This window comes from Micropterus dolomieu, linkage group LG20 (assembly GCF_021292245.1).
Source record: "Micropterus dolomieu isolate WLL.071019.BEF.003 ecotype Adirondacks linkage group LG20, ASM2129224v1, whole genome shotgun sequence".
Lineage (NCBI taxonomy): Eukaryota > Metazoa > Chordata > Actinopteri > Centrarchiformes > Centrarchidae > Micropterus > Micropterus dolomieu.
The window spans coordinates 4,575,544-4,589,061 of record NC_060169.1 but is presented as its reverse complement, the minus strand read 5'-3'; the positions used below and the strand labels follow the sequence as shown (position 1 = coordinate 4,589,061).

The 13,518-nt window shown below is 39.8% G+C and overlaps 1 protein-coding gene across 2 annotated transcripts in view; it reads right to left on the bottom strand.

Moving 5' to 3' along the window:
- LOC123958557 (C-myc promoter-binding protein-like) overlaps positions 1 to 13,518 on the bottom strand; it is a 158,167-nt gene that overhangs the window by 143,134 nt on the left and 1,515 nt on the right. The gene's annotated exons all lie outside the window — the stretch shown is intronic.

Below are 13,518 nucleotides of genomic sequence, written 5' to 3'. Positions count from 1 at the left end.
CTACCCTCTGAGGATAGCCAGTGAATCTTAAAAATCTTAAAGTGCTGTGTTACTTTGATCCAGCTCTGCAATTGACCACTGATTGTTTGCTGTGTCATGATCACGATGCCATTTTAAGAAAACAAAAAGGAGACTGAGACAAAACTACTGTAACGTTTCGGGCCAAAGACAACTTAGAACTAAATCGATTGTGTGAGGAGAAACTATTGAGCAGCTGCTGGAGGCAAAATGGTTGTATAATAAATTTGTGTTAAAGCCTTCTTTTAAAAGGTACTTTTTGCCTCTTCAGTTAAATTTTTAATGGCGATTCGGCAATTTGATTAAAATACGAAAAGATAAGACAAGTTTGCATAACATACACAATGTAATTCTTAATTTGTACCACTAAATCTTACAGTAAATTAGGGGTAGGAATTGCATGGTACCTCACGATACTAAACGATACACGGTTCATGATAACGATAATTTCACGATACAGCAATTCTGCAATAAATCGATTTATCGCTAGACAATCTTAAAATGACACATCAAGATATCTAACTATGAATACAAAATGCCCGTGAAAAAGGTTTGCTCTATTTATTTGCTGCAAATCCAAACTGTTAGAAAACAGCACATTTCTGCAGCACACGTCCGTAAATTAAAATGACAGAACTTAGAACAACTATGAAAAATTAATACAATAAACATTTCTTTATACAAGGCACATAAAATGCAAAATTACTGAGTTTTTGGCTGAAAAGCGAGGAATCATTACGGAAAAATGCATAACGATATATTGCTGTATCGATTTTCTGGCACACCCCTATAGTATATTATAACTTGACATAAGCTTTAGTGGTACAAATTGAGTTATAAGTTATAATATACTATGTCATATAAATAGAGTGATACCAGACATTTGTACTGCTTCAGGCAGTGGTGTTTCTCACTGATCATTAATAACTTTGCCCACAAGTTCGCTAGATCAAAGAAAGATCACAACTCAAACATGAAATATAAAAATGAGTCACATTTACCTAATCATCTTTCAGTTTTTGCATAATATTCTTCTTATCTCTTCTTGGTAAAGCAGGTCTACAATTTGCATAAAAGTCTAAGAAAATGTTAAGTGCTGAAGAACAAAAGAAATACTGTAAGCCAGTTTTGTTTTACAATGGACTTTTTCTTTTTGGCAGCCTCTGGGTGTGGTGGTGTAAAGTCTTAGTGTGCCTCGTGACCAGATTCATCACTCAACCTCTTGACACTCGAGCCTCTGGGACACAGGTTTGTCTCTGTGGGTTCAAATGAAACTTTACCCCTGCCAGCACTCTCGCTCTTCTCCCGATCAGCCGTGCAAAAACACACATTGGGTTCATGACAGCTGACCTCAGGAGGTGTGAGAAATGTGTAACTGCACAGCAAGTACACAAACTGAATGTAAGAAACTAGACACAATTCAAACATGTCTTAAGGTTTTTCATATAAAACAGAATTGTGCACAGATAGAAAAAAAAGAGGATGTGAAAGCTGTTCAATTTTAGTTGTTTTTTGTTTTTTTTTTTTTAAAAAAAACACTCCCAAGTTGGCGTCACAGTCAGTGAACAATTTCTCACCCAGATAGTCACTTCATTGAAAGCAGATTTTTGTAATCCAGTGTTTCTGCTCAATTTAATTCTGAATAATTCAACTGGACATGGTATCTGATTCCAACCATATGCAGTCAGAGGGCGTGGGAGGAGAGCTTTAATTAGCAGGGTGTGTTAGCTAGTCTAAGCACATTGGCTCAGGGGGAAAGGTGAAAAAGCTGCCAACTCCAGTCTGTGTGATGCTACGTTAGCAAGACCTCAGCTGCCACTGCACATACATAAACCACCGCATTTTAGTCTCCTCACCATCAGAGACTAGTGTAAGTCAAGACGAGATCAAAGAGACAAAATCTTTCTCTATTCTGACCTCTAACAGTGAGTCTCCTCCATTTGCATATTGTGATTTTGGTCTTCGATCAATGTTGAAAATATTACATTTAAAAGTGTCTTTGCGACACATGTTGCTGTACCGATTGTGAAGAAGCATAAATATAAAAACAGCCGATTATATTGGATATAAAATCATGAAGACTGAAACTCCCGTCTTCCAGGCTGCAGCAGATTGAACAGAATCCCTTTTGTTTCTGTATTTTCCTTCACTAACAGCTTCAGGGTTTTTTTGTGTAATGAGTGGTTTTGTCTATAGTTAGCCGTTTTAAACACAACCTTTGGCTGAGAAAATGGTTTATTTACATACATCTAACTAAAGCTTGGTGTTTATTGGTATGATGAAATTATCTTTGCAGGATCAATCAGCCAAGCTTACATCCAAACAAAGAGAGATTTGTGTTTCTATTGACAGATGGTGAGAAAACGCTGGTTCACTGTGTTCTGGCTCTTGCACTCAGATTACAAATGCTTCTAGGCTCATCACTTCCTCACTGTGACAAGCTGATGAGATGAGCTAATTTTCTGTGCCAAGTGATGTCTGGTCAGCCCTGATAAGGCATAAGATGTGAGGTGGACCAAGTCCTCTGATCCTGCAAGGGCTGGGTAATAAAACAACAATACAATAAATTTTTCCTCAATAACAAAATAACATATGTTCAATAAATGTTTGATTCACTTCACGTGAATCACAAACCAATCAGCACTTAATTTCTTATTAAAGTTTATATTTTGTAGAGGAAAAGGGACAGAAAAAAAAACTTTACTTAATTTTACTCATGAACATTTATTGAAAAAAGATTTTATCATTTTAACTGTTTTGAATGTTCTACCCCAGATTTGTTAAGTGATCCACTGTTTGACAAGTGTTTTGTCATGTTCTGACCATAAAGATTAGTTTAAAAACTATCTGATTTCATCAACTTTCACTCAGGAGCATTTAAACTTAAAATAAATAATTGTTTGGCATTTCTCGAAATAATTAATCGATAACAAATTATATGAAATGTTTTATCGTGATAACACTTTTGTATCATATCGCCCAGCCTTAGGTCCTTCTATTCCTCAGGCCTTAAAACTACCTCAATGCTGGCAGCTCTCCTGTGGTTATCAGCTGGGGAATAATTGGTTAAACTAAGAGTGACAACAGGAGCTCTAATAGCCAGACATCAGCATCCTGAGTCCTGTGCCACATTCTACGTTCAGCTTCCTGTTCAACACGCAGAGCAGACTCATAAATGTTCCTGGGACACTCGCATTACAACACATTGGTGCAACACCCAGAGAACAGGATGTGGGACACGTGCTCACTTCTCTTTCAGAAATGTTTACTTGGGAATTGAACACAAAATACCAACGAGAGTCCACTCTCATTTCAAAATTAAAACAGGTCCACCGCAGCACTGGTGCAAATGGAAACCGAAACGCAGCTGGTTTAAATAGCTATACAAATACAGATTTTTTTAATAACAACCCTGATTCAAACCTTCATCAACATCTTCCCTGCTTTTGGAAGAGAGACAGAATAGCTCTCTACCAAAGACAGAAATTAAGAAAGCAGCATAAGTAAAATAGGAAATGATATGTGGGGGGAAGCTCATAGTGGTGGGACAAACACACACATTCATATTGCATCTTCACACGTGCCAACAACACCCTCCGCCATCAAAAGCCTGCATGTGAGCATGTGTCTGGAAAGGCTGACATGCTGACAGAAAGCCTGAAGAAGAGGTGAGACATCGATAAAGTTCTGTGTCAGTGTGAGTGCGAGTGCTCGTAATCCTGTATTAAACGGGCACGATGAAAGACAGAAACTAATGCGGTCAACATATGCTGTTTATGTCAAGTGTAGGACAACCACATACAACTATTAAGCCAATTTAAGTTCAGTTGTTCTTGATTTAAAACATATTCAAAGCATATGCAGTCCATATTAAAAAACAAAGTATATAATCAGCAATGTATAATGAAAGGAGGGGTGGACTACACAGGGTGTCGCCCAGTACCGCGGATATCTTGTTTCTTGCAAATGACTGCTGCTTTATTGAACCAGATGGATTTTGCATGAGATTCATATGATAAAATGGACGTGGATTTTGTTTAATGGAACACAAAGTAAGTACAGTTAACTCCTCACTAGAGTTGCAGCGGTATACCAGTTTCCATGGATTAAAAAGTTATAGAGGGTCTCACCTGTGAAAAAAGGGAGACTTCCATTAAAAAATACTTAGAAGTTTTATCAGGGCATAATATTTTGTGAAATTATAATACAGCATTTCCTTGCATGGTACAAAATTTTAACAAAACAACAAAATGCCGACCTAGATTTATTTCAGTCCCATGGATGCAAAGTGTTGGAGGGTTCTGCAGTACCACCTCCCTGTTAGACTGACAACAGAGCCACATGACGGGCAAAGAGTGATAGTCATCCCTGCATGTTGTCAGCCTGCTAAAAATACAATGCAAACCAAAGCAGTAGTACTGTGCCATTACATAAGGATTTTATATATATATATCCCTATGTAGAGCCAGCAGATGTGGGCCTCTATTGTCTTCATTGCCTTCTCTCTCTCTGCCTGGCCTACATTTCAAGAATAGAAGAAATCAACATTGCTGGGTTCCCGATGGAGACGTAGGACACAGAAAGTAAAATGAATTCTAGATTTCACTGTTCCTACATCCAGACGATCATCTTGTAAAAAGGTAATTGTGATGATTTATGGGTCAAACAATAAAAACCGATCCACTGAGAAACATTTATATAATTTGCTGCATTGACATGATGATGGAAACCACAAAACAAAATATTCTTTAAAAATGTATTTAACATGAATATGTGAAATGTTCAGTCTGTGCAGAAACAGTTAACCTTTTCTCCAGACAGCCTTACATTCAGGTGCATCAAAGTGCTAAGAAGGCATAACAGTGTGCAACACCCATCTACTGCGTATCTACTCAATGGATCGTCATGCACAGATCGTCACCGGATTCCCTCCCAAGAACAGCATCCAAAAGATGGTGAGCTGTGACTCACTCCATGCCTGACACATAAGAATAAAAAAAATATGCTTCACTGCTTAAGTGGTCTAATCCAAATATCTTAATTTACTGGCTGCCCTACTTCTCCCCTGGCAGTCTGACCTGGATTGGAAAGCATGACTTGGTCTTGACGTAAACGCCCAGAGAGAAGTCACAACTGATTCCAAGCAAGAAAAGCTGTGAACATTTAAGAGAGGATGTGCTCAGGACTGCAAGCATCTTTAAAAAGGTCACTGGAGTCCTTCACAGTGGTCCTGAAGCACTACACATAATATTTATGTGTTTCTGAATCATTTATGATGTGTGTTCATTCAGCACAAGTGCCCTAAGACACAGTTTTCCCCAAGACTTTGCAGACTATTTGTCTTCGTAAAGCTGAAATCATCGTCAGAGTACCTTAAATTATGTGGTTAAGTTGCATTAAAAGGTACTTCATGACATGGCAGAGCTGGATGCACAGATTATATGGGCTCTCCATGATATTCTACAGTAATCACACATGGAAACAGACTCTGTGGAAAAGAACCACAGGCCTAGAAACTTTAAACTCGGCCACATGAAGGGCATAATGCCAGAGCTGTAGACAAAGCTTCCCAGCCCAAACTCACTGACTTATAACCACAGCAGGAGCTTAGGGAGGAGTTCGATAAGATGTCCAGACCCAACGGGCCTTCAGTCGTTGAAGGCCCGTTGAGTTTTGTTTAAGCCAACGTGACAAGGGAATGATTTCCAGCTGTCATGAGTTCACGAGAACCGGGGCCAATGAAACTCACCAAACAGTCTCTCGTTCCGAGTCTCTAAGGGCCTAGTCGCTGCTCTCGGCTCCAGCTGTATAGACATCTAGCACAGAGACAGCCACAGCAGGGCAGACACATGGAGGAGGTGAAAAGGAATGTGTTCAAGAAGATAAACACAAGCCAGTAGGAAGCCTCACACGCCAAGCATCTGCTTGTAGTTAGCCCAGAGGGGTGGGTGTTCGGCTCATGTGCCTTTTAGCAGCATCAGGTAAAGTAACGTTTTGTAGGAAAGATGACCTCTGTGAGAATATAGTTCTTCCATGTAAAACTATAATCTCAAAAACACCTGACTTGTTATTTAACCTACCAACCAAATGCTGTTCCACGTTTCGCTTGTCCTGACATGGCCGCATCTTACAAACTCCCAGCTCCAAAAAAAGCCAAATATCCACAAAGGAATGGGTAACAAGCTTTTGACTTTGCCTGCTTTGTGTATGAAAAGGGTTTGCATGTTTGCGGTTGATACTGCAGGAAATGTATCTACTACCAGCTCCTTTGGCATATTCAATTACACAACTAGCATTATTAGCACTTAACATGCACTGTGTGTGTATCCAGTAGACAGTATGAATAGAAGATAGTTAGGATGCATTAACCATTGTCAACAGACATTGTATTTTTAATTAGATATGTGACTATTTGTTTTTGTGTTTGCATTCTTAAGCAGCCATGCTTTTTTCATAGTCAGAAACAAATTTTCCCCCAGGGACTAATCATTTAGACACCATTCAATTTTCTAACACTGCAACAGTAATAATAGTGTTCCCCGCAAATGATGCATGAGTGAGTCACAAATATTCACCTGTAACTATGGCCCCCACTAAGGGCTAATCAGTGTCAAAAATAAAATAGCACAATAGCTTTTTTGTAGCTTTCAGCAAACCCCAGTCAGCGGTGTAAAATGCAAAAGCCCCAGACTGAGATGCAAACTTTCTCATGTGTTTTGTCAACATTTTGGCAACTCTCTTTATAAAAGACAGACGGGTAGACAGATCCCGGGATAAATTAGTCAGTATTTTGTAAAATCATGGAGGTGGTTTAGACATTATGACCGGTCCAGGTGCCAAAAACCAAATACTTGTACACAGATTCCAAAATTATCAGATTTGAGGGCAAATTACAGCGCATTTAAATCCAGACTGCAACACACACAGAGCTGAGTTTGCTTTGCAGCTGATATGAATCTGTGCCAAATGTCTCAATACGTCCATGGGTTCACCAAATTGACTGCAATGGACTCAGACTACAGGCCAGAGATTATTATGAGGACAAGAGAATATATTGTGCTAATAGGTTATACAATTTTTGTACCATAAACCACACCAAATGAAAGTTGTGAAATTCAGTTCATTTTTCAGTTTAAACAAGGATGTGAGTGGCTTTCTCATGAGATCTCAGCAGAGATCTGATTTCATCAATTAGACAGACGCAGGGTCAGTTTTCATTGACACATTATTGACATACAGCAGTTAATGTACAATGGGAAGTCTGGCTGGCTCCAAATCAGTTCCATAACATTTCATTAGTACCAGAAAATAATAGTGAAAACTGATACTGTGACAAACAGGTAAATTATCATATAAATGCAATAATTGTACACCAGGCAACACTGACAGAGCTGGATGTTGTTGGTTGCAACTTGAATAACAGGAGTCGTAAATCATGAGACCTATTTTCTGTCTGCTTGCAGGATGTCATCAGACTTAACCAGTTTACATTAGAATCATTTCAAGAAACTTTTTTAAGACTGCTCACAGCAGCCCAAATACATTTAGGCAAGTTCTTGTGAAAGTTTTACTGAACTGATGCCGTTTTTTTCTTCAGAATTTCAAGATTATCAACAACATCTCAATGTGTCGATACGGACTACATTTACAGCCATACAAAGTCAAGAAAATGCCAAGTATTTTAAACCACTGAAGCTTTGAATGTTATTTTTCTCTTATTATTTCCCTCTGAAGGCTTACAGAAGAAGCCTTCTTAATAACCGAAGAGATGGGACTTTCGGGCCGTTATTAAAAACACAAGCCACCTGAAGCTTTGTGAAATGAACAACAAAAAATACTTTCAGTCACACATCAAGGTTACAGTATGAGAAAATGTGCTGCTTTATTCAATGAAGATAGCAAAGCTGCAGCTGCAGCTGTGTAGCTTATTTGTGCCTCCAGAATAATGATCCTTGACTTCATATTAAATCTTCAAAGTTAAGCGCTTGTCAAAGCAGGTGGAGGATGCTCAGGGTCGAGCACAGAGGTTTTATCCATTAACACTCACTACTTGCTTTTACATGAGCAACGTGACTGTTGTAACAGATCATAATGCTGTTTGGTATGTAGAGAGGAGGATCAATGGGTAGAAAATGGAAATAACAATGCCAGGGTTAGCAATTTGCGCCCTGCTGGGACTAACCTATACCAAACATGAATATGCTAACGGTACAGCAAAACAGTCCACCATGAATAAGATGGGGGACAGACTAAGGTCACTCCTCACCTCCAGCTGGTGCAGTTGAACAAATAAGCTTCCGTTTCTAAAAATGTGTCAATCAACATGACTCGGGTAGACAAAGGTGACGTGTGTCAGCCCCAACCAATAATGGGTTTTTGAGGCTGATACAGATATCAATAACTGAGCTTTAAATATACAGTGTCTCACAAAATTGAGAACATCCCTCACATTGTTGTAAATATGTGATCATATCTTTTCATGTGACTGAAGAAATGACACTACAATGTAAAGTAGTGAGAGTACAGCTTGTATAACAGTGTAAATTTGCTTCCCACCTAATGTCTAAACCGCTGGAAAAATGAGTACAGCCCTAAGTGAAAATGCCTAAAGTGTCTCCTCCACCTTCCACAGATGCTCAATAGGGTTTAGGTCTGGAGACATGTTTGGCCGGTCCATCACCTTTACCCTCAGCTTCTTTAGCAAGGCAGTAGTTGTCTTGGAAGTATGTTTGGGGTCATTATCATGTTTGAATACTGCCCTGCGGCCCAGTTTCTGAAGGGAGGGGGATCATGTTTTGCTTCAGAATGTCACAGTACATGTTGGCATTCATGGTTCCCTCAATGAACTGTAGCTCCCCAATGCCGGCAGCCCCAGACAATGATACTCCCACCACCATGCTTGACTGTAGGCAAGAGAAACTCACTTGGTTACCACACACGCTTGATACCATCTGAACCAAATACGTTTATCTTGGTCTCATCAGACCACAGTACATGGTTCCAGTAATCCATGTCCTTAGTCTGCTTGTCTTCAGTAAACTGTTTGCGGGCTGTCTTGTGAAACATCTTTAGAAGAGGCTTCCTTCTGGGACGACAGCCATGTAGACCAATTATATGCAGTGTGCAGCATATGGTCTGAGCACTGACGGGCTGACCCCCCCCCCTTAAAACTCTGCAGCAACTTCTTTGGTCGACAATGGCGAGGCCTGTTCTGAGTGGAACCTATCCTGTTGAACCGCTGTATGGTCTTGGCCACCGTGCTGCAGCTCAGTTTCAGGGTCTTGGCAATCTTTTTATAGCCTAGACCATTTTTACGTAGAGCAACAATTCATTTTCTTTTCATGAGGTGCCATGTTGAACTGACCAGTATGAGGGAGTGTGAGAGCGATAACACCAAATTTAACACACTTGCTCCCCATTCACACCTGAGACCTTGTAACACCGAGTCACAAGACACCGGGGAGGGAAAATGGCTAATTGGGCCCAATTTGGACATTTTCATACATCAGTTCATCTGTCCAGCTCCAGACAGTACATGTTAACTATTTCTATCATTGCATGCAGCCATTTCAGTGAGGTTTTGTCCCAGCCATATTGGTGGTATGAGATACAGGAGCATTGCTGTAGTACAGGAGCATGGTGTTTTCTCATTTTACATCTTTTTACTGCACTTGATGTTGCACCTGCTGAATGCTCCTCTGCAGTCTATTTAAAGGAATAGAGGCTTGAATTTCAGATGAAGCCATTTGTTGAGCCTCCTGTACACCTAATCTTTCATTTACAGATTCTGCACTCCATGTCAGTGACATTTATGCTAACAAGTGCGCGCCACCATTTAAGCACAAAAGGTAATCGTAAAAAATAAAATTAAAAAATGCACTTCAATGTCATATTTCATTACAGATATCAAGGTAAGTACTGGGATCATAATTCCCAGGCTTCAACCTGGCTACCATCCTCGCTCTGTGTACAGTATTAGCACAGGGAAGTGCTAACGCAGAGAGCCCTGTGGGAATTAACACCATGTCTCCAGGAAACCTGATCTCACCTACCTGCCTGCCTCCGCTCCCAGACTGATCTTTTAATTCCCTTGTTGGCAGAAAACCGTTCTTAAGGTTGGTGTTTTGCCTTCAAGGCAGACAAAATGATTTGTACAAAACATTTATTTTCCAGTGGGACTTCTTTTTATTTGCAACTTGTTAACTTAAGAGTCTGGTAGTTTTAATGTAGTGACGTCTTTAGTCTCTACAGATAAGCGCCCATTTCTGTCTGAATGATGAGAAAAAAGGCAAGACAATGGGGAGCAATCATTTACCCTTTTGAACCAAGTGAACCACACAACTGCAGCAGCAGAATAATGTGAAAATCAGACAATTAACTAGTGGGCCCTTGACTGCAGCAAGCCTAGATGCACAGTGCATGTGAATACAGGTCCATCCACTGCTCAAAAACTGCTACACATTTACATTATCAAGTTTTATTATGATATTTTAATTGGCTGGCATTAGTTATTGGTTTATAGATACACAGATACAGATCTTCTCATAAATCAGAATTTATTGGAGTTGCATTTTAAATGTGGAAAGAAAGAAATAGGAGTCCAATGGGATGCCCATGTTGCTGCATCTCTGGCGGATGTATAAAAAAAAAAAAAAAACACCTCCAGGTTCCCAAAAGCTCCCAAAGCCCCATTTCAGCTTTTTCTAAATAAATATTAGCAATTATATGTGTGTTTGTTTTTTACGGTACAGTGCTTCACACTTCATGTTCTTGCACTTTATGCACTTGTATGTCTATATTACTGTAACAATTTTCTTGCTTAAGTACTCAGTACTTTCTTCTGAATCTCAAACAGCGATACCAGTGGAGCTGTACTTGCAACGTCCAATCAACCAGTTCAGTCTGAGCGCCTGTCCAGCTCTCAAAGGGGTCAATCAATCTTCAAAGCTACTCCACTACCCCTGATTGAACCAAACTTTATTTACCGAATTATTCAATTTCCCACAGAGAAAAGGCACCAACAACTGAACTGAGTGAAATGTGTTTTTGTGCACCGTGTTCTGACTTTGCTAAGAGCTATAAATTTCACTTCACATGATGGGATCGCCCAAATTCATCTCGTCTCACACCAGATGCCACCCACCAACTGAGGACACATCCTTCCTTTCTCCCTGCAGACAATACTCTGAGCTTACAGCTAATTAGTGTTTGTGGATGGTATTCCCTGGGAACAAGTAATCCTGTTCTCAGTGGTTCTGCATGCAAATCTATAGCAGCTTTTGGGGAGACATTGCATAAAAAATGGCAACCACGCTGTGCTGTGACCTTCAAGCTAACACAATATCCTGCTTTTTTCAAAGAATTCTTCACTTCACTGAAACATCAGCTCTTTTTGTTACTCAAATATGAAGTTTGTGGCATAATCTGAAGGACTGGGTATCAAGTCTCAACACTTTTTGTGTACACTTATAACTGTGTCTGTAGCGGAAAGCAAACAAAAATTCAAAACTTGGCACAGAATTCTTGATCAAATTCTAAATATTCTTAATTGAATCGCTCTTAATTTTGTGTATTTTTGGAGTAATTTATTCATTATTATTAATTTAAGCAAAGGTCAGTGGTGGCCCAAAGGAAGAGAAGCGAGCTTGTGACTGGGAGGTCGCCGGTTCAATCCCTGGACCGGCAGGATAAATTCTAGGTGTGGAAAAGTAAACCAAGCAGTGCTTGCTCATTTACCACCACTGAGGTGCCCTTGAGCAAGGCTGCGGTTGTACTGGGCAGCTTCCAGGTGTGAATGTAATCAGGGCCTTCCTGCGAAAGAGAGAGTGAAGCTCCTCTGAATAAATAAAGGTTAAAAAAACAACAACTATACAACAGAAGCACATGAGCTCATTTTATTGATTGTTTTTATAGAAAAGAGTGTTTAAACATATATTAAGCGAAGTACAGAAAAGGGTATTGGTTTATTTTCTTTACTGAAACAACGGCATTCAGGTGCGACAGTAAAATAAATAATATTATGCTTTAAATACACAGCAACTATTAACTGGATTCAAATATGTGATTTTAGTGGGCTTGAACATCACAGTATAAATATTTCTATGTCAACAAATCTCAACCAAAGCTAGAAACAAAACAGCTTAGTTTATTCTTTACTGATATCCTTAAATGAAATACAGCTGCTGGTGATGTACTGGGCACTGGGTTATATATTGACCACATGTAAACACTGTGTCCACATTATCTCCAGCAGCTTCAACAGTTTAACAACAAGAAAAGATTTCAGTATCATGCATGCACAGTATGCATCCCTCAGAACCAAGTAGCAGGGGCTTATTTCTAGACCTGCTATGCTCCATCAGTCAAGAACCATCCAGAAATAGACAGAAAGAGCCATTTTAACACTCACAGGAGCAGGAAATAAACCAGTGGCTGTCACTCGTTTTTAGCATTTACATCTCTTGCTCTTTTGCTCTTCTATGCTCTCACCATCTCCATTACTCCCTCCAACTGCAAATATAAACCACAGCTGAATACAACGAGTTGGTAAGCTCCTGTAGCCTTCAACTTCCACATTAAAACGCGTCAACTTGTAGTGTGCATCACTGCTGTCGTCTCTGCTACAGCTTCATCACAAAACAGCTCCAGTAAAGCAGTGAACATAGTATTATTTTATCTTTACAAGAACTAGTTTCACTGTTGGACTGCTAATTGCGATTCTCTCCAGGGGCATCTAGTGGCTGTTTCACCATGCTCCAAGTTCCTAGGCCAGTTAGTTAGTCTGCATAAGTATCGTAAGTGTATATAATATATGGACCTGCATTCTAGCACTTACAAAATAATAGGAATATAAACATGATCATAACCTAGTCCATATAAAATAATCAAGGAATACAAACACTGTTGTAATAACAAAATGTACCAAATACAAATATGTGCTTAAGTGGCTGTTACACATAGTTTCTGGCACAAAACTGCAGAATGAAAACTTGGAACAAACCTCGGACAGCGGACTCCAACATCAGACTTCCCACTCACTACCAAAGAAACAGTCTTGATAAAACCGCCAGTTCAGGCATTTGATTTAATGTGTGCTGTTGTGCAGAATAAGTTAAGGAGAACGCTACATTGAAATATACTAAAATTCCTCAAGCATGACAGGGTTGAGCACTCATATCCTGTAACTGACAGCTCTATGAAGTGGGACTCTCATTTGCCGACTTTGTTTGTGTTCACCAAATTACGCAAGATGGGAATAACTGTGCCTCAGGTACTGTAACGCCACTGCCACTGGAGGCGACATTTGGTGTCAATTATAGATGGACAGCAGGCATTAACCCTGAGGCTGAGGTCAGGGTAAGAGTGTCATCAGCAGACACCGTCTAGCTGTCTGTCCTTTGATCTTTTACTAACCGCTGTAAATCCTCTTCTTTGACCTGCACAAGACAACACAGCCCAGTCCAGCTCCCTATGCAAATCGGCCCATGCCTTTTGGCTCTC